Below are 21,908 nucleotides of genomic sequence, written 5' to 3' on the forward strand. Positions count from 1 at the left end.
GATCCTAATGCAATAATTTCCAATATGATTCCAACAATACTTGTTGTCACAAGGACAACCTGATTTCACTTTTTCAGTAGGATTTTATTTGCTTTTGCTTCTTATTTGACTTTTGTTTGGTTTCAAATTATCATTAATTATTAAATATCAACAACAGATAAAAGAAAGATTACAGATGTAATAGGTACAGCAGAAAACAACCAATAAAACTGAGAAACAACTGACTTATGAAGAAAAAGTGCTCTTAAGTCAGCTAAACTGAATGAAATTGAAAATGTTTTTTTTCACTTGGGTACAGCAGTATATTGTCAGATAAAACTGAAAAATGAAAGCAGATTACAGAGTTCAAACTGTTGTCTTCTTAAATGCATAAACACTTTTGTGTGAAAGTGTTTGTGGCAGCAGGAGAGACGGATTGACATCACATGGAGGTCATTATCCTGCACTGGTCTTTTCTCATCGGCTTTAACAGTATTGACTAACAAATTAAGGGGATTTGGTTTCCAGTGTGTGTATTTGTGTATATATTTGTAAGGGGCGCATTTACCTGTGTTCTCCTGTGTAATCATAAACAGGTCAAAAGCAATATCTAATGGCACAGGACAGTTTTCAAAAAGGCCTGTTACGGCTGTCTGTGCATATAATTTGTGTGTTTTTGATACCCCCCCCCCCCCCATCCTCCCCGCCCCCATGGTGATGGTATACCAGATTATCAATGTACACCTTTTGTAATTCACACCTCTATCACCACAGGAGTGATTCTGGCCCTTGTTCGCTAAGATGGTTGAGGCGTAGGCACATGACTTCATTACAGATAGAGTTACAGTGACTTAATGAGCTCTTGTCCAGTCATGCACAGTGTCGTAAGTCTCTGAGATGAGTGATGTGCATATTTAATGGTGTAATTTCATTATGTCTTTCATTACAGTATGTCACTTAATGACATTCTGCTACTTCAGAATGGAGGATATGGATGAGAAAGTTGCCAGTAAGCGGATCTGTACTGCAGACAACAGTCACAATATCATTATACAACACACTGCAGTTCAATACCATACTTTGCTTTGCTGTTATTTTTTGTGAAGTGTGAAATACTTGATATATCAGATTAGCTGTCACCTAAAAAACGTTTGGCTTGCATTTTCTAGCTGTCTGCCTTTACTGCAGGCAGGGGCATAGTTTGTGGGGGGGATAGGGGGATATAACCCCCCCCCCCAAATAACCAAAACTAGCAAGTACACCCCCCCCCCATGTTTGTACCATGGTTAATGGAAACCTGAAATCAGGCTTTTAATTAATTAACGGAGCAGTTATCAGCACAATATGACTGAAGCACAGTTTACGAGTGGTGCACCGTATACTCTGCGTCTGTTCACCAGTCCACTTGAGAAGTGTGATAAGATTTGTGCGAGCCATTCCTATCGCGAAGCTGATGGTCAAATATGTGATCTATTTGAATTACTTAGAGAAACAGACACTTTAATATGGTATGGAGAAAGTCGAACAGTATCTAAAAAAGGCAAATAAACTAAAAAGACTGATGAAAAGAGGAGAAAACATTCTTGAACCAGCACTAACATTTTATTAAAATCATGACCACCTTTACTAGAATTTATCACGTTTTATTGTAGGCTTATTTATTGTGTAAAATTTAGTCGAACTTATAGCATTTATATTAGATAATCTGTTAAGAGAATAGATTTTTCCCTATAGATTTATATAACAACTGTGGCATGTTGTAGCTATTGGTTCTAAATGTGCAGACGGTTGTCTCTTCATATCAAATGCTATATTGATTAATTTTTAAAAAAGTCATTATTGTCCTGGTAATGATTAATAGGCTAGTCTTATTATAACAAATGCTACAGTTAAGAACTATGGTACATGGCCTTCAGATATTCCAAAAGATGGCATAGATGAAATCATAAACATAACATGAACATAAACAATATCAATATAAGAAAATGTTAAGTTAGATTGACTTCCCATGGCATGTTGAATTAGAACAATTCTGTCAAACTATAGCCAATAAGTGACTATATATATATGTAATTGTTTACTATGATGATACTTTATTGCAACATCAATAAACAACTCCCCGATGTTCAAACCAAAACTACGCCCTTGACTGCAGGGGTGCTCAATCCTATTTCTGGAGATTTACCGTCCTCTAGAGCAGTGGTTTTTAAACTTTTTAAAGCATGGCACTCCTTTGTAGTGTTTTTTTTCCATGGCACCCCAACCCAATTAAACTAAACGTACAAGTGTACATACATGTATGAAATTAAATCCAGATGAGCAAACAACAAATAAAGCATAAACAGCAGCATAAATTTATTATGAATGCATCACAACAGACAAAATATGAGGTGAAACAACCCATTCAAAGGAACCATCTGTCTTTTACAACTGGATGACACGTCAACAGACTGATTTGAAATATTTACTGTATGTGGGAATCAGTGGAACAAAACACATTTAAAGATTGATAAATAATAATAAACTCAAATTCAAATTTTTCTTTAGTTTCTCAGTGGATTTGTTCAAACTTGACCTTATAACTTTAAAAAAAAAATGGCAACAGCACATTGACGGCACATTCTGAGATAGATGTGTATAATTTAGGGTTGTGATGGTGAGGAAAAGAGGGATAGTTTTTCCTCACTTTCCTTCCATTTTAAATAGCTTAAAAGCCCCTGCGTATTTTACTTTCAATTTCAAATTAGCTCCAATTCCGTGTCAAGTAGTTGTTTGTTTTTAGTTTGTTTGAGTTTTCCCTCTTTTGCTTACTTTTAAATAGCTTAAAAGCTTTGTGCACATTTTACTTTCATTTTCAAATTAGCGACAATTTGAAATAAGTTGCTTGAATTCAATTCAAGCAACAACAAAATACGTAGAACATAGAACTTTTATTAACAAAACGAATAAAAATACACCATGCTATATGCCTAATATAAACTAACAAATAACTTACACAAAGTTTAGGTAGTCTATAGCCTACAAAACTGAAGATCAGTAAACACTGTGGAACCAAATAAATAAGACACACTACGTTTATTAGCAAAACGAATAAGAAAGAAAAAAAAAAAAAAAACACAGTTTAAAAAAAAAAATAATTAATAAATAAATACACCGTTTAAATCAATTTAAATCAGCAAACACTACGGAACCAAATAAATAAAAAATGACTTTTTAAAAAACTCCCAATATCACATTAAATAAATTACAGAAGTCAAGGCTTTTCAAAAACAAAAATATTTTTAAAACGGGTGCTTTTGCATGACCTTTTGAAACTCTTCTGTCTCACTTCCCTCTTCCTTGTCAGCTTCTACTCACGTGATAAATCAACACCTCTATAGCAGCAACACAAATTTTGTGTCCTGTCAATTACTGCATGAAATCAAAAATTGAGCACACACCAGTACAAAGGGCCGAGCTGAGCGGAGGGGACGGCGATTCTCTCTTGTGAACTGTCCAATTGGCAGTAAATACATATTTAAACTTTAAATAAGTATGAAATATATTGCTTATTTATTTTCGTTTGGACATGCTCATATGTCGGTATTTTATAGCCTATTTTTAAAATATATGCTGTAAAAGGTTATTATATGGTACGATAGTATTTTAGGTTGTTTAAAAAAAAAAAAAAGCTAAGATTCTGCGGCACCCTTAGACAGTTGTCGCGGCACCCACTTTGGGAACCACTGCTCTAGAATTTAAAGGGGTCATCGGATGCCCATTTTCAGAAGTTGATATGATTCTTTAGGGTCTTAATGAAAAGTCTGTAATATAGTTTTGTTACAATTTCTCAATGGTAGTGTAAAAAACCTTTTTTACTCTGTCAAAAACAGCTAATTTCAGAGCAAGCCATTTTGTAGCATTTTCCTTTAAATGTAAATGAGCTCTGCTGACCCCACCCCTCTCTTCAGAGCTGCTCTCTGAGGAACTGTTTACTTTAGCAGCATTCATCATAAAACTTGCTAATTAGCACATTATTAGGAAAGGCCATTTGCAAAGATTCATTAAAAAAACGTTATACTCACTTATTCTGTTGGTGAAGCTGGACCACGAATGATTCGCTCAAAGATAGACACATTTAGGTAGATCAGGGGCACATTCCCTTCAGAAACAAATGTAATCCACTGCGTCTTCAGCAGCTCAGATGTCAGGAGTAAATGACAACTGCTATGCTCATTATTACACCCAACAACAAAACACCTCAATCACTTAGGAGACATCTAGTCTACATTTGCTCTGGCGGGGAAACAATGGTGGACTGATGACAGCTCACTCAGGGCGGGTCTAAGGTAAGACGCCAGTCCAGTCTGTGCTGCAACACTACTGTCAATCAAACTATTGTGGGAGGGGCCTGTCTGTGACGTCACAAAGACAGGCATCTGAGATCGGCTCGATTTGAGAAAGGGGTAAAGATTTTATTAGATTAAAAAAAACCACTGGGTGGATTTTTATCATTATAGGGTGGTTGTGTACACACACTGCCAACACACATTTCAGTTCAAACAGATTGTAAAAGTGCATGTAGCATACGACCACCCCAATAAAAAACAAAAACCAATCAAACACATGGTAATTGGTAGTAATGGTCTTTATGCCAAAAGGACAAGACTTTACTGGTTAGTTTGTCCCAGATAACCCCTGCCAGTAGATGCTGTAATCTTTGGGCACTCAAAAGTGACAATATTTTTTGCAAGACTCATAAAAATAGCATTTTAATATATTAGTGAATGTTTTGCCAGAGGAGAACTCTTAAGAGAATTTAAAAGTTTTAAATGTACAGTACTTTCTTCTGCCATTTATGTCACACTTCAGAATAGTCACTCAGAAAGATCATGACAAATTGAGGAATGATTCATTTTATATAAGTGTAATAAAAGTTTTTTTATTATATATATATATATATATATATATATATATATATTATATATATTATATATATATATATATATATAAACACACACACCACACACATACATATGCATTTTTTGGCTAAATTCATTTATGAGCAGTCTATAAATAAACATAAATGCCCTGTCAGATGCAACTTCTCTTCTAGTTTTGTAGTGTAAAGATGAAAAATGATTTGTAACAGTCTATAGTTTTGTGATTGCTTGAGAAACTGGTTAAATGCTAGTATTTACTAATATTTAGTATTTTTATTCATAAATTTAATAAGGTAATAAAAAAATGGCCTTACAAAGAAAAAAAATCCTTGAAGCCAATCAAATATTGCCCCTTAATGAGTCAACATTATTGACAATGTCAACAATAAAAAAAAAAGAAATTGTCAAATATTTTTATTTTCGAATGATCAAAACGTGTAATATCTCTTATAAACACTTTAATGGTCATAATAACATAGCTATTATGATTTTGTAGGCAGACCAAACTATTAATGACAATGAAATTGAATGACCATCTGTAGAGTATTTTTGACCTTTCGAAGTGCTGTTTTTGACTAAGTGACTTGTTCATAGTTGTGGAAAACCAGTAGTGGCAGTCCACGTGATTTTATGAGTATTTGAAATACAATTTGTGCCCTAGTTAGGGATGTCCATCACATCACAGGTCATGTTCGTATCTCAGTCTACTTCCACCTCCCTTCGATGTCCATTAGCGAATGCTACATGGTGTATTACAAAGCACTGAGGATTGGACGATTGAGTGATTTGGGATGGGGCTCATTGTTTCGTGGTAACCATGTGCTGATATTCATTTGGCCTAAACTAGGAACAGCTTGGTAATTAATTACCCATGACCAATGGGCAGGGGGGGTGAGCCAATGCTCGCATGTGATTGGTCAAAACAGAAGCAGGCCATCACCAAGCCCTCAGGGGAGGAAGTGATCTCTCACCCGAAAACCTGCTCAGCAGTGTGTTCGTGTCTGTCAGAGTGGGTACGCTCTGATACAGATGTTATGATCGCAGCCATTCATAACATCTACAGTATTTGGCATATATTATACAGTAGGTAGCGCTGCTTTTCCTCTGCATCTGCAAGCCAAAAAACTTTCCACGTAGAATCTGACATGTTCTGTGTGTTTGTATAGGTGTGTGAAGTTGTGGGTGTGTAAGTTCGATTTGTGGGCCCATATGGATTTGCATATGTTTAGGGCTGTTTGTTGTGTTTGTGCATGTATGTGTTTGTCATATGCTTGTGTGAACATATGTCTGTTCCTTTGGTTGTTTTTGTGTGTAATGTGTCTCTGTGTGTGTATGCTAGTGGCAGTGTGTTTTTACTTAATGCATGATTTCCTGATTTAAACGTGTGTCAAACTTTGATATTTACATGCATTTATGTTATAATGTAAAGCTGCTGTGTAAATTCATGTCAAGTACATTGGGTGGAATTGGTTTTAACATAATTACAAAACACGTTTAGATTTTATACAAAAAGTTTTTTGTTAATCAGATTAACTTGTTTCAATTTTTTATTTGACATTTTTATTTTGAGCGCTTCAATTCAAAAAAGTGACATTGAAAAAATGACTTTTTAACAGGTAGTTTTAAAAATGTTTTGATGAAAGTCTCTTATGCTCATCAAAGCTGAATTATTTGCTCAAAAATACCATAAAGACAGTAATATTGTGAAATAGTATTTTTACAGTTTAAAGTAAAAAGCAGTTCCTTCAGATGTTATTCTAATATGCTAATTTGGTGCTCAAGATTTTTTATTATTATAAATGATTTTAAAAATTAATTAATTTATTTATTTTGTAAAAACCATGGTGCATTTTTTAAGGATTTTTTTTGATGAATATAAGTAAAAAAACAGCATTTATTTGCTTTTAAATTATTTTTTTTTACTGTCAGCTCTGATCAATTTATTATTCTTGCTGAATAAAAATGATATTTATTTATTTATTTATTCAATTTTTAAATCACTGAAAGGAAACATTTTAATGGTGGTGCACATCAAATAAACAGGGAAGTCTACTGATTTAGATACACCAGTTCTGTCATCTAATATTCATTAACCTGATCGAAAATCATGTTGATTATTTTCTACTTCAAAATAATATTTGCTTCTTGAAAAACCTGTTTGTACATAGAGATTTTTCCCTGTCACCTAAGACAGTCATGTCTGACTATCCTGATTTTACCCATGTAATGTGTCTAAACAGACCTAATCTATATTGGTATAGATATTCACGGTAAAAAAGACGATTGCCCCAAAAATCAGCTTTAATACCAGGAATCTTGATTTTAGCATCTGTGCCTCAGTTGCAATCAGAGCAAACCGCTGCTGGCTGTTGTTTAAGCGTCATTATGAGGAGAGAGGACTTCAGTAAAGGTTACAGCTCAGAGGCAGTAGTTCATAAACACTGCTTAATGGAACCGCGCTCACACTGCTATGACAGATATACCTTAGAGACCGGAGTGTGTGCGAGGTGTGTGTTTGAGCACCACGTATGCTTGCGAGGAAGCCAAGACAGAAGTGCTGGCTAAATGTCTAAGTATGAAAATGAGATTAGTTAGCGGTAAATATCAAGACGTTTCCCTGTGATAGTGTTATTTGCATGTAGGTTGGTGTGTGTGTTTGTTACATGTACCCCAGAGAATATTTGACGTAAAAAGGCAAGCCGCATACCTCCATAGTGTTGCACTGGATTACTAGACAAGCCTAATCTCTTACTTTAAGCATGGTCTGTGTGTGAGTGCATACGTGCATGTGTGCGCATGGTTTTTTCTGTTACAAAGCTCTGTCATCTCTTTATGCTGAATTAAATAGTATTTTTTGTGCATTTCGGAATTGAATCAACTGTCTCGGGTTTATCGGAATTCATCCTGTATAACTGCATCAATGAATGTTAATTCAGTTTCTGGTTGTTATCAAAGCTTTCCCTCCCTCTCTGAAACAGAGCTCGTTTGAGATGGGAGGGAGTCTGTGATGGGCTGTTGTACAAACATTTTGTTAAATACATAATTTATTACTTTGCCAGGAAGAACTGAGATGGAGGACAGCGTAGAAAAACGCCTTATCTGTGTTTCCCGAAGCAATGAAAGAAACAGAGATGTATTACAGTGCACAAATGTACACACTTGTTTTTATTCACTTCACATCCTCTCTCGCCCTCTAAAACGTGCACAATGCCAGGACACCTTTGAATCACCGGTCACACATGTTGTGTAGTCTATACCCTTCCCTGTGTCTTGTTTGGTTTGCAGTAATCATGTTGGTTTGGGTCGAGTTTTGATCAGCGACTGCTTTTGAGATCAATAAGTCTTTCTAAATGGCATTTCAGCTGACACCAACAGACCGGCCCAGGCCTATTGGAAGCTTTCTGACCATTGTCGCCAATCTGGGACCCTTGGGGACCATTCTCTCATCTTAAGCCAATTGCCAATCAGGCCTTAGGCCGAGCACAACTGTCTCACAGAAAATCAAGAGAGAGCGATCTATCGGAGCAGGCAGATGCATGTAAAACATAAACAACCACAATGAACGTGCATACATAACTAACATTTTTTGTCATCTGTGTCAGTTAAACTTAAGCTTCAGTAGCCATCCAGCAAATGTTGAGCGACTCTGGAATTCTTCTCAACAAACACCCGTGTACAGTGACAATGCAGCTTGGGTATGCAAGCATGTATGCATGTTTGTCTGGGAGCATTTAGCATGTAGAAACAAACAGATGGCAATACAAAAACTAAACAAATGTTACAGCAGATATGTGAACTATTTATGTAATAGGGATAAAGACGAAAAGGGTTTTCAAGCATCAAACAATAGTTTATTACAGCTTTCTTTACACCCCCCCTCCCCCCCGTACATTAGAATGTGTCCTGTTTGATTTATTTATTTATTTATTTTTTCAGGAAAAACACCATACATTTACCATGATTTAAAGAAGACAGCCACTAAAATGTAATTCAGTTTAACGGTAGTTCATATACCAAAAGATCTTGCCAGGCATATTTAGAAGAACAAGAATCATTGGATGACATTAAAAGTCTCAGTTTAAGGGTCATGATGCAGATCCAACTCCCCCCCCCCACCCCCCCCCCCACCCCCCAACCAAAAAAAATAAATAATTATTTGCAATTTTAAATATTTACTAATCTTTTCCACTACACAGACAGATAGATAGATCTATATATAGATCCTTTTTTTTTTTAAACTGTAATAATACATTACTAGTTAGAAATTCTTATACCCCCCCCCCCCCCATATAAAGATAAGAGAGACAAAGCTTGAGATGTTTTTATTTGAAACTCATTTAAAAAAATAAAAAAAAGTCACAAAAGATACTGGAAGCATTTAAGTAGACACATTATTGCATTTAATATAATTTCTATGTATGCTTTTGTATCACTTTTGTACATTTAATTTGATGCAAAATGGGATATCACATCTCGTTTTTGACCCAATATATAAGAACTGAAATAATGTGTAAATTACTAATGTGTAGATTACCGTCCACAGCTACATCAGTCGGTAGTGGTTCAGATAGAGATAGTGACTCTTTTAATTCCCTTGATCTGCTTGATTTTAAATTTAAGACAAAATGCAATAAAGCTTCTCCATCATGTTCTCACCAGTCTGCGGTTTGGCCTGAATGGGTCAAACTAGTAAAAATGGACAGACTAATTATCTGCAGAGCAAATAACTCACTCACTTGGATATTTGCACTTTAATAAAGAAATTGCAAAGAGTTGCAATGAAATGATATGAAATGCAAAATTATCAACAAGTGAGTTGTTGGGGCTACTCAGCTCAGCGTAATATACTGTATTATATTATTAAATTGTTTTATTAATAATTATTTAAACATTTATTTATAATGATAGCAAGTCAAACAACAGTAGTAACAAATAAACACTATAATAAATTGTATAAATTCTGTTTTGTATTTTTTTACAAACATTTTAAAAACATTTTTACATTGGTTGTGCCATTGTTTTAAAAATAGTATTGTAATATAAGCCTGTAAAAACACATCGAAGTATTTGTTTCTTGTTCGTATTGTAAGGCAAAGGATGACGCTTGTGCCTTTAACCCAGAAATGTGTAAACATCAAAAGAATCTGAACATGAATTTACCCTCAGGTAAAACCACCGAAACACAAAGAGGGAACTTTGATGTTTAATTTTAGTGCGGTTTAATTTTAGAAGTCTGCTACATGTAGTTGGTGTGTGTTTTACATGTGGATCAGCTGTAATACAGTTCAAGCATTTCAGACGAATTCTCTAACATACAGTTTGAAAAAACATTTGTGGAGCTGACGTTGAGCCTTTAGCTCCTTAGGAGAAAATGTGTGGGAGGTGTGTGTGTTTCATTTTATGTATTTATTTATTTATCGCAAGAGATGGTGGTATCATGTATGTTCTCAATTTGTATAAAATAGTTTTTCAATTGACTATGAAGAGGTGTTACTATGGACTCTAAGATTATAAAATCTATATAACTGTGTCTGTATATAGCAGGCTCTGTTTGTGTGTGTGTGTGTGTGTGTGTGTGTGTGTGTGGAGGAAGGTTCATTTGAATAGTTGCTATGGAAACCAAGTGCTGTTAAAATGAGAGGCAGAGCCAAATAGAGCATCTTAGTCTCTCTCCTCCCTCTCTTGTTCACCCAGCTGCTGTCCTCCTAGTCTTCTATCTCCCTATCTAGTGCTTATCCTTCCGATCTGTGTGCTTCTCTTTGCTTACCTACTTTTAACGAGCTGATGATTAGAACGCTTTCTCTTTTTCGTCACTGCTCTCCTTCTGTCTCTGCTTCATTTATTTAGTCCCCTAATTTTCTCCTTTTCGTTTTTTCAATTCCGTTTTGCAGTTCCATCTCTATACTTTTCCATTCCCTCTCAAAGATTTCTCTCTCTCTCTTTCTTCCTCCCACACTTTGTCCTCCTCCGTCTCTTCTCTCGTATGCAGCAGAAGAGAGCTAATTCACAATTAGCATGTGTACCTGCAATTAGCACTGACAAACCTCCAATAATTAGCCTTGTAAAAGCAGTCTTCCTTTTTCAAGCGTGTTTGCTTTCTTTCTGAGCAGTGCCTCACTTATGTTGTCCTTTCATCTTTTTGTCCTCCTCTTCACCCACCATGTGTTTCTTTCCCAATTTTTGTGCCTGTTCTTTAAAGACCCCTTGAAATGTGTTTTGTGGCTTTTAGCTGGCATGCCATTCTGTCTTTTAGCCTCAAAAACAGGCTGCTATTGGTATAATATTCTTTTCCTCACAGAATGGAAAACGTCACTTAACTTAGCAATCTTTATTTATTTATTTATTTTTAAAACATTATTTCAGTGTAATTTATATTAGAATCTATTTTCATTTATTGCTGTGATGCAAAGCTGAATTTTCAGCATCATTACTCCACTGATCCTTCAGAAATCATTCTTATATGCTGATTGATGCTTGAGAAATATTTCTTATTTTATCCAAGTTTAATATTTTTGTGGAAACAATACATTTTTCAGCTTTTTTTGTTGAATATAAAAGTTAGAAAGGACATTTATTTGAAATGGAAATCTTTTGTGGCATTATAAATGTATGTCACTTTTGATCAATTTAAAGGGGTCACATGATGTTGCTAAAAATAACATTATTTTGTGTATTTGGTGTAATGAAATGTGTTTATGCGGTTTAAGGTTCAAAAAACACATTATTTTTCACATAATGTACATTATTGTTGCTCTTCTATGCCCCGCCTTTCTGAAACTCATCAATTATTACGAAGCTCATTGCTCTGAAAAGCGAGGTGTACTCTGATTGGCCAGCTATCCAGTGCGTTGTGATTGGCCGAATGCCTCAAATGTGTGATGGAAATGTTACAGCCCATACCATACTGTGATGCTGTTTGTCCCGGAGGGCCTAGACAAAAACATTAAAACCCATGGGGACATAATTATGGATTATAATGACTTATACTGTCTTTTTACGTGTTGTGTTGCATCGCGCAGCATACATAAAACCATGTCAGCATTTGTGATCAAAGAAACAACAAACAACAAGCGCTGCTCTACACTGCTCAAAACTCGTGTTTGAAGCATCAGTGGCAAATCCGTTAAATATGAAAACGTACGTACAGGCTATGAATCAGAACAGCCAGCATTTTAGTCTTCTCTCCCAGGATCAGGAAACAGTCCTCCATAAAATGCGCAGCACACATCTGAATATTTGGGTTGAACTGTTCTGGAACAGTGTTAAAAACAAAACAAAAACACATATCTATATTTGTCCCCTATATTAAAACCAAAAAAAAAATATTCTCACATTCAAAAAAAAACACACCGTCTTCACAAAACATCACAGCCGCTGGCAGCAACAATATAGTTACGCCTTCTTTCTTTGTGTAAACATTTGGGCGGTGTTATGCAAATCTTTCCACATCGTGATCTACAAGTGGGGGTGTGTTTAAACGAGGCGTTTTAGGAGGGCGTGGATGAGTCTTAACTTTTATAAAGAATATCTCTTTGGATTTGAGACTTTAGTTTTTGCAGCATTAGGGATCTTATCTATTCACGAATAGCTTGTAACACTCCAAAAAGAAAGGAAAACTTGAAATTGCATCATATGACCCCTTTAAGGCATTCTTGCTGTATTAAAGCATTATATTTACTGACCCCAAACTTGTGAATGGTAGTGTACTATATGTCCGTGCAAACTTCCTGTTTTAATGGAAAATATGTCTACATGAAATGAAACAACAATGATCAAGTTTCAGAAAAGCCATCATTAACAAACAGATACAAACACATAAGCTAATGCCTAACTTATTTCACACCTAAAATAACTAAAAATAACAAAAATAACAACAAATTCTCAAAAGTCTTCACAGAAAGATAATTGGCAAATGTCAATCACTGTGTGTGTTGTGTGTGAGTGAATATGCTGTTTACCGATAAATCAACTTGTATGTTACTCGTCTAATTGCATTTGGTATTCAGTGTACGCACATTACTCTCTCACTCTTTCTCTGTATATATATATATATACTGTAGCTATTCTCTCTCATTGTGCTTCACAATCATGGTCTTTTGAACTCTTTGAGCTCATTTTTAAAGAGCATGTATTTGTGGGCCAGACTTTGTCTACACCATAGGAACCAAATGTCCCCATAAGGGTCAGAAAATAGCATTAACTCAGTATAAACAACTGATGTCAATGACAAGTCCCCAGGAGAAAGAAAACCCAGAATGCATTGTAATGAAAAAAAAGTGTGCAACATTTTGAGGACCAAATGTTATCAGAATTTAGCTAAATCTGACAAAACCTCCATTTGGGATGTCGTCCATGATTATGGCCGCCAAGGAATGACAGACGCAACTGCTACCTAAGCATTTTAGGGCATTTTAGGTACAAAGATTGTTAAGATGAGGATGATTTATGCTTTCCTATGAGAAACTTTGGCCAGATTCTAAAACACAACATGTATTTTTTTTAGTAGATAAAGAAAACCCAGAATGCATTCTTCTGCATTAAAAAAAAAGTGTACAATAGTTTGAGGACCAAATTGTTATCAGACAAAACATCCTTTTGCGGATCTCTAGGGATGGTCTTGAACTGCTTTTGTTTTTTATTTAGTACTGTTTTCTGAGGTCCACTTATATGTTATCAAGATTTTTACATGAAAAACACTATTTAAAAGTAATAGGCTGTTTCCTGTCCTGTGTTTGACACACCTCATCTAAACGCTCTGTTTGAATAGGCGTGGAGGATTGTAGACTCGGAAATAAACACCCACTGCTGTGATTGGCTTTTAGTTGTGTATGTTTGACAGCCTACAACCTTCATAGATAGATGCTGCAGTGATTTAGATTAAAAACACATAAATACTCATATCAAACGATCTGTAATAACAGACAAAGCAAAAGTGACCACATAATAAAAACAGTCACTTAAACTTCTGTGGTGCAACATTACTGTTGGATCCAATATAGCCGGCACAGCATCGTCTTTAGTTTATTTTTTTTCTGAAAATCCTGTGTCGAATTGTGCCTTGTTTGTAAACAAATCCGTGGTGAAATGAAGTGAACAAAGGACCAAGTTCTTACTGACATTTTCTGGATCTTTATTAAAAATAAAGTTCATCCACTCTTTCCTAACGTTGGAATCAGAAAGAAGGCAATACAAAGTAATTGCAATGCATTTTCCACAACTTGGCACTGCACAGCGTCTTGTTGTCTTCGGAGCCATCTTTATTGTTTGGTTTCTGCGTAGACCTGCATTCGCCCCTCTCGTTATTCACACTACATGAGCAAATGGGTGGGCGGGGCTAAACAGGCAGCGCTGTAGAAGCAGGCGTTGATCTTTTTCTGTGGAGGCGGTGCTTATCCACACTTTTACATTACAGAAAGCCGACCTTTTGGCAGACCGGCTTCAAAAGAAGCTGTTTTTAGACTAATGACAAAGTTTTGAGTTCTGAAACTTAAAGGATGTTTTTATAGTACAGTGACCCCTTATGTCAAAAGATCCATTTTGGTTTCTCAGTTCATGACCCCTTTAAGGGTATAAATAATTAAACTTTATTTTTATCAATCTAATAATTTGATTCAGGGTTTGTCCTACTAATGTTAATTAGCGTTATATATATAAATATTAGAAGTTTTTTATATGTCCTTAGTTAGTAAAATCTGTGTGTTTGTGTGACTGCTGCAAACGACCTCATTTCCCAGGACTGCCTATGTTTCTGTGATGTCTGTCCAACATATGTCAATAATGAAGAGGACAAACCCTTGAAATGAGGACACATGGTCTTTTTAAAACCACAGGTCTCTCGTTGGTTTTACTTGCGAACTGCAACTCAACTTTCACCAGTCGAGTTCAAATCGTGTGGATTTTGTGAATTCAGCTCCCAAACTGAAGTTCTCTTCGTCTCTCTCCTCTCTTTCTCTGTCTGCAGGGACTGTATCTTCACTCCTCCGCCATGCTTGTCAGCCTCCACCTCTCCTCTTCCCCTTTCTCCGACCGTCGCGTCCTGTCTATTGTCTCCCAGGCTTCTTCCTCCAAACCACCCCTCTTCCTCTCGCTCCTTCTCCTCTCTCTCTTCTTGTTCCCCACCTGCGAGTCTCGCCGTGGAGGCGGGATCGGGACGCCCATTGGGGGCATGAGCGGTGGCGAGCGCGGCCAATCGATAATCAGCCCTCCTCATTATCCGCCACCAGGAGTCAATCCAGTGGGTCCTCCATTGCCACCAAAGTTTGCACAAGGCCTTAGCATTGCAGTGATCCTTGTGGGAAACTCCAGCGAGGTGTCCCTCTCTGAAGGTCTGGAGAAAGAGGACTTCCTCCACGTGCCTCTCCCTCCGAAAGTCGAACTGGTCACGATGAATGAAACTGACCCCAAGAGTATCATTAACCGCATCTGTGCTCTGATGTCACGGAACTGGCTCCAGGGTGTGGTGTTTGGGGATGATACTGATCAGGAGGCCATCGCCCAGATATTGGACTTCATCTCAGCTCAGACGCACATCCCAATCCTGGGCATCCGTGGAGGCTCTTCCATGATCATGGCAGCCAAGGTATGACAAACACAATTGCTACATAGACATTTTAAGACATTTGAGGCACAAAGGTTAAGATGAGGACAAATTATGCTCTCCTATGAGAATCTTTGGCCAGATTCTACACCTGCCCAATGTTTCTTGTAGGAGAGCGTAATTGCTTGTAAATTTACTTTATACTTTACAATAAGACTGCATTAGTTAACTATTTAACATTAATTATGAACTACAGTTCTACAGCTTTTATTAATCTTAATGTGAATTTCAACTTTTACAGATATTTAAAATCAACTGTATTTGTTAAAGGGATAGTTTACTCAAAAATGAAAATTTTGTAATAAATTGCTCATCTTCATGTCATTCCAAACCTGTAAGACCTTCGTTCATCTTCGGAAAACAAATTAAGACAATTTTAATGACATCCAAGAGCTTTCTGACAGATTTACTAAACAAGACAATTTAGTTTGTCCATAAAAGAGCAGATGGGAGTGGAAAGTTCTGCCTGTGATCTACTGACAAGAACACAGACGCAGCCAGTGCATTACCATAATGACCAACGCAATCTATCAAGAGCAGTGCAAATTAGAATAGGGTCAATGACAATCAGGTGCGTGGGTAATCTAATAACAGTACAGGCGCAAAATGATTTTTTAGATGAAAATTATGTCATTGATTGCTCACCCTCATGTCGTTCAAAACCTGGAAGACCTTCTTTCATCTACGGAACACATATTAAGATATTTTTGATGAAATCTGAGAGTTTTCTGTCATGAGCCCGTATTGAAGACTGATACGGAAGAGAAGAAATTGTTGAATAAAGTAATTATTTTTGTTTTCTTAATGTACAAAAGTATTCTTGTAGCTTCATAAAATTAAGGTTGAACCACTGATGTCACATGGACTATTTTAATGATTCCTTACTGCCCTTCTGGGCCTTGAACGTGTCAGTTGTGTTGCTGTCTATGCAGGGTCAGAAAGCTCTCTAATTTAATCAAAAATATCTTAATTTGTGTTCCGAAGATGAACAAAGGTCTTACAGGTTTGGAATGACATGAAGGTGAGTAATTAATGACAGAATTTTCATTTTTGGGTGAACTATCACTTTAACTAATGTTAACAAATGAGTCCTAATTGTAAAGTGTTAATATTTATTCTAAAATATTATTTGTTTAGGATCAGTGAGATTTTTATTTATTTATTTTTAAAATAATTTTACTTTTATTCAGAAAGAATGCACTGAACTGATCAAAAGTGACAGTAAAGGCTTTGTAAATTACAAATTCAAGTTCAAATAAGTTTAAGTCTTTATAACTTTCTATTAATCAAAGAGTCCTGAAAAAAATAAGACTGGAGTAATGGCTGCTGAAAATACAGCTTTGCCATCACAAATATGAATTCCTTTTTTTTAATATATTAAAATATGAAGCAGTTTTTTTAAAATATATATTTTAATATGAATAAATATTAAAACAATAACTTATTTTGTAATCACAATATTGTTTTACTGTATTTTTTATAAAATGACTAGCCTTGGTGAGCATAAGAGACCTTTTAAAAACATAAAAACATCTTACAGACCCCAAACTTTTTAATGGTACAGTATTATATACAGTATATGAAGTCTCTATAGAACATGTGTGTGCATGAATGCAGTAAAATGCAGTAAAATTGATGTTAATGTTAATTTTGGATTTTATTGCTGATATGTAATTTTAATGAAATGTATGCCATTGAAATCTCCAGTTCTGAAGATTGAAGTATTTCTCCATTCACATAGTTATGACCTGTATTGACATTAACCATGATGGTCACTAGAGAACCAATCATACAAGACACTGTACTGCCCACAAAGACGGTTACTTATCGTGTCCTGCTATAAGTTGTGCATTTAGAGCATTTCAAAGCATTTTTAATAAGATGCTTTAAAAGTAACTGCCTGTGTAGACAGTCGACTCACTAGGGTTTGGAACAGAGCCACACTGTCTACTCTTTTTCCCCTCAACGTCTTCGATTCTCACATGAATATTTATACACGTACATCCACATGTTCGTCTCTTTCTCTTTTTTTCCGCCAAGGTCAGAGTTGTGTAGCAGGTGTAACAGACTTGTGCCTGCTGTTACAGTAAGTCAGTGGAGGTCTAAACAGCTGGAAACAGATGTGATGGAATGCATAGTGCTGTGTACTGTCTGTGCTGTCGTTAACTACCTGCAATGTGCTTCATTAAGATGACTGTGTTTGAAAGAGGAGGAAGAAAGAGAGAGAAAATAATGGCGATGCATATTTGTTTTTCAAAAGACACTGTTTTTTCTGGCCAATAAGAAAGAAGGTAATAAAAAAGATGAGACAGAGAGAGAAAAGTGCAGAAAGAGAAGGAAATGTCAGAGGGACTTTTTGTAAATGCCACACAGTGAAAAACAGGGAGTCAAGTACATTTATTTTGTCATCTTGAAGAAAAGGAAAAACAGAAGAGGACAATAACTGCAGACACTTGCAGTGTTAAATACACCGTGCAAACAAATATTACCTAAACTTTAACACAACATTCTCAAGCTTTTTACAGCTGCATGCATAATTACGGCTGTCCAAAGAAGACCTATTTTAGCAGTTTTTGGGAACTGAGTACACCTGATGTACTCTGAGTGTTTAAAGGGGCAGCCATTACTGCTGAAAGCTGGTGCTAAATCAATGAGCCCCGTTTTGAACAGCCTTTGTTTTAATGGAACAGGTTCCATTATATTTATCAAGAGGGACACTATTCATCCAACTCACACTGCAGTATATTTTCAAGAACATGCAGCTCAGATCAGTTTTCCTGATTGGTGCTTCTTTGATGTTTATGGCTACAGATGTGTCAAGATCTTGTTACAGGCTTTTTGTGCTTGATATTAACTGAAAATCTAAAAGTGAACAGAGGAAGTGATACTTTTTCACCAGGGATTTGGACTAATTCTGGGCTCTTGAGTCAAAATTTTAATGGCCAACTCAGAATATCGGATATATCGGAATGTTTGAGGTGTTTGAGGACTGCCAATCATAAAAAAATACATTCATTGTACAGAATATTCACAATTTATCATGTATTGTATTTATATAAAAATGAAGAAATTCATATGAATTCATAAAAATTACATTATTTTAGAGGATGAAATCACTGAACAGACAAAAGTGTCTTTCATATTACTGAACATAAGCTTATCACAAGTCTATAGTCCAGTGTTTTTATTAACTAAAACTAAAACTTTTAAACATTGTTTTATTGAAATAAAGCTGAAAAAAAAATTGATGAGATGAAAAAGTTTAAGTTTAAAACACTTGAGCAAACATTTTAAATATTTCCTTGGCAACCAATTGAAATAAGTCGAAGTAAAATTGAAATAAAAATGAATGCTTATTATAAAAAACAAATAAAAAGCACAACAGAATTACTAAAATGTAAACTAAAATTATATTAAAACAGAAATTAAAAAAAGTATTGTTGTAAATTATATATAAATAATTCTAAAATAACACTGGTATAGTCACAATCAAGCTAGACTTAAGGGCCATGTTCTTGTATTATGTTTACGATGTTTTATTTAATTGTTAGTTTAGATATGCAACATAATGCAACATAATAAATCAACCAGAATTAATTGCCTAATGACCCATGATATTTCCCATGATGACGTAGTGTGACCTGAAGTAGGCCATGTGTGCTAACGTGGACTCGAGTTGACTTGAACTTGGAAAATACAATTATTAACTTTTTAATTGTGTGATTTTTATGTCTCCCATTAATTTTAGATGTACATAGATCCTGTTTAAACACATTGGGAATGTACAACTGGTCTGTCAGCAATCTCTTTGTTCTAGATCTATTTTTTGCCATATCTGCAGGCTGTTACAAGGAGAGGAGCTCTTTTTAGTGTTGGTGTAGGGTTGTTAAAACACGCCACATCCTCTCGTAAGCCACCGAGGAGCTCGATAAGGGGCTAATTGAATTAGCGGAAACATTTTACCATGCTCGATGCCTTTCCATCCAACCACACATACATAAACGCACTGTTATCTTGGTTTTTATGACTCTTTTTCCTTCCCAAGAGCAGTGGAGTGGATGGAGATCTTTAGATTTACATTATATACATGCAGAAATGACAAAAGAGAAGTCATTTAGTGTACGTACATAAGCATTATGAGGAATATTAGGACTTCTAATTCTGTGACTTTACCCCTTGACACCATAATCAGTTGGAGTCCATCCACCCTACTAAACTCCAGGCGAGTTGATGCGCTGGCTTATCCGTTCCGTGTGCTTTACCCAGTGTTAATGGGGAGTCATAGGAGCGCTGGGATACTTAACGAGCGCAGCCGCACTGCTAATTTCATGCTTAATGGGAACACGCCTCTCTCACTGGCACACGGAAAGCATTAGATGTGTATGTCGTATTTAGCTGGGACAGTTTAGACAGGGACTGTGTTGTCAAACCACTCATCAGATGCACCTGCCTGACCGGTTCATGCAACCCATTCGCTCATGTGTACTTTGGGATACATACACATCCAGAGAGAGAGAGAGAGAGAGAGAGCATAGTGCTTTCTCTTCTGCATTTGCATTTTCAGTCATTTGTGCCTGTAATGTTTTTATATACCACATCTGTCCACTTTTTTTTCAGATGTTTTATTTAATCTGTTAGTGTTGTGAATCCGCATGAATGCATTTTTGCATTTGTGATAATTTGAGTCTGTTATTCTGCAACATTGATTTACAACACAGTGGGTTTCATGAGTTCACACTGAAAATCTGGGATACAATCTAACCTAATACATTATATTTAAACTTGGAAATTATATATGAAAAAACTTTATTGTTTTTATTAAAAATGTATTCAGTAATTTAAAAAGATTATTAAACACTTAATTTGAAAAGAAAATCAATTAATCAGAAATATAGTATTTCAGATTAAATAATATTTATCTGCCACTAATCAAATAAGCAAATTTATGACATTACCTATGTGAACTTATCATGAGTGCTGCTGTCATTAAAGGAATAGTTCACCCAAAAATTAAAATTCACTCACCCTCAGGCCATACAAGATCTATGAGTTCACAGATTTGGAAAATTGTAGCATTACATCATTTACTCACCAATGAATCCTCTGAAGTGAATGGGTACTGTCAGAATGAGAGTCACGCGGCTGATAAAAAGATCAATACCATAATAAAACACCTCCAGTGAAAAAAAAAAAAAATCTATTTTCCTCTCACACCAAAATCCACCAACATATCTATTTTGTCTGTTTGCACTTGTAAATGGTGCTTAATCTCTGTATATTTCTCTCCTGATTCAGACAAGATTACCTTTTCACTGGAGAAAGCAATACACAGGACTCATATTGTAGCTAAAACCAATTGCTTGACATCTTTATGATGGATTTTTTTTTTATAAACACACAGCTTTTTCACTTTCACTTAAGACTTTAACTGATGGACTGGAGTTGTGTGGATTACTTGTTAATTATTGTGATGTTTTTATCAGCTGTTTGAACTCTCATTCTGATGGCACCCATTCACTGCAGAGCATCCATTGCTGAGCAAGTGATGTAATGTTACATTTTTCCAAATCTGTTCTGATTAAGAAACAAACTACATTTTAAAGGGTGAGAAAATTAATATTAATTTTCAATTTAAACATTTTACTTATGCTTATTTAAAAAAGAAAAGAAAAAAGAAAAACCTCAATGTAATTATATAAATGCAAAAAATTTAAGTATTTTCAGTGGTGAACTCACTAATGGATCGTGTTTTTAAAGCCTAAACTATCAGTGTCAGACTGATACGATCAGTGTCTTGTTTCAAATGATCCTCCAGTCCCCCCTTCATTAATCTAGATGCTCGCCATAAAAAAACCTTGTTACACACAAACACTTCAGAAGTGTCGGTTATTGATTGAAAGCCTGTTGCTCTGTCCAGCATCGCAGGGGAAGCCGTGCAAAACACTTTCACATTTGCACCTTGTGAGCGAACACTTGTGACCCATGTCTCAGTGTGCTGTTTCTCACTGTTTGGAAAGATGTGGTGTCACACAGTGCCATGAATACAGTAGTTATGACACATCGCTAATGTAGAAAAGCACTGTAGTGCACGTTAACATCACATCCAGTGACTTTGACTCATCGCTTAAACCTAGAAGAAAACAGTACAAAACAAATCTAAAGTAACGGCTTTCCTCTTTAATATTATAAATAATTACAAATAAACTCATACAATTATTATTATTATTATTATGTTTTTTTTTCTTATTTACCGTTTAAATGTTTGGGGTTGGTAAGATTAGTTAAAAGAAGTCTTAAAATAAAACTGCATTTATTTGATCAAAATACAATAAAACAGCCATATTGTGAAATATTATTACAATTGAAAATATTCTATTTAAATATATTTTAATCATTACTCCAGTCTCCAG

General features: G+C 35.5%; 1 pseudogene; it reads left to right on the forward strand.

The window, feature by feature from the left end:
* Positions 1 to 21,908, forward strand: part of LOC109050726 — a 96,751-nt pseudogene that overhangs the window by 5,927 nt on the left and 68,916 nt on the right.

The sequence above is a fragment of the Cyprinus carpio genome, chromosome B1, assembly GCF_018340385.1.
Source record: "Cyprinus carpio isolate SPL01 chromosome B1, ASM1834038v1, whole genome shotgun sequence".
NCBI classification, from domain to species: Eukaryota; Metazoa; Chordata; class Actinopteri; order Cypriniformes; family Cyprinidae; genus Cyprinus; species Cyprinus carpio.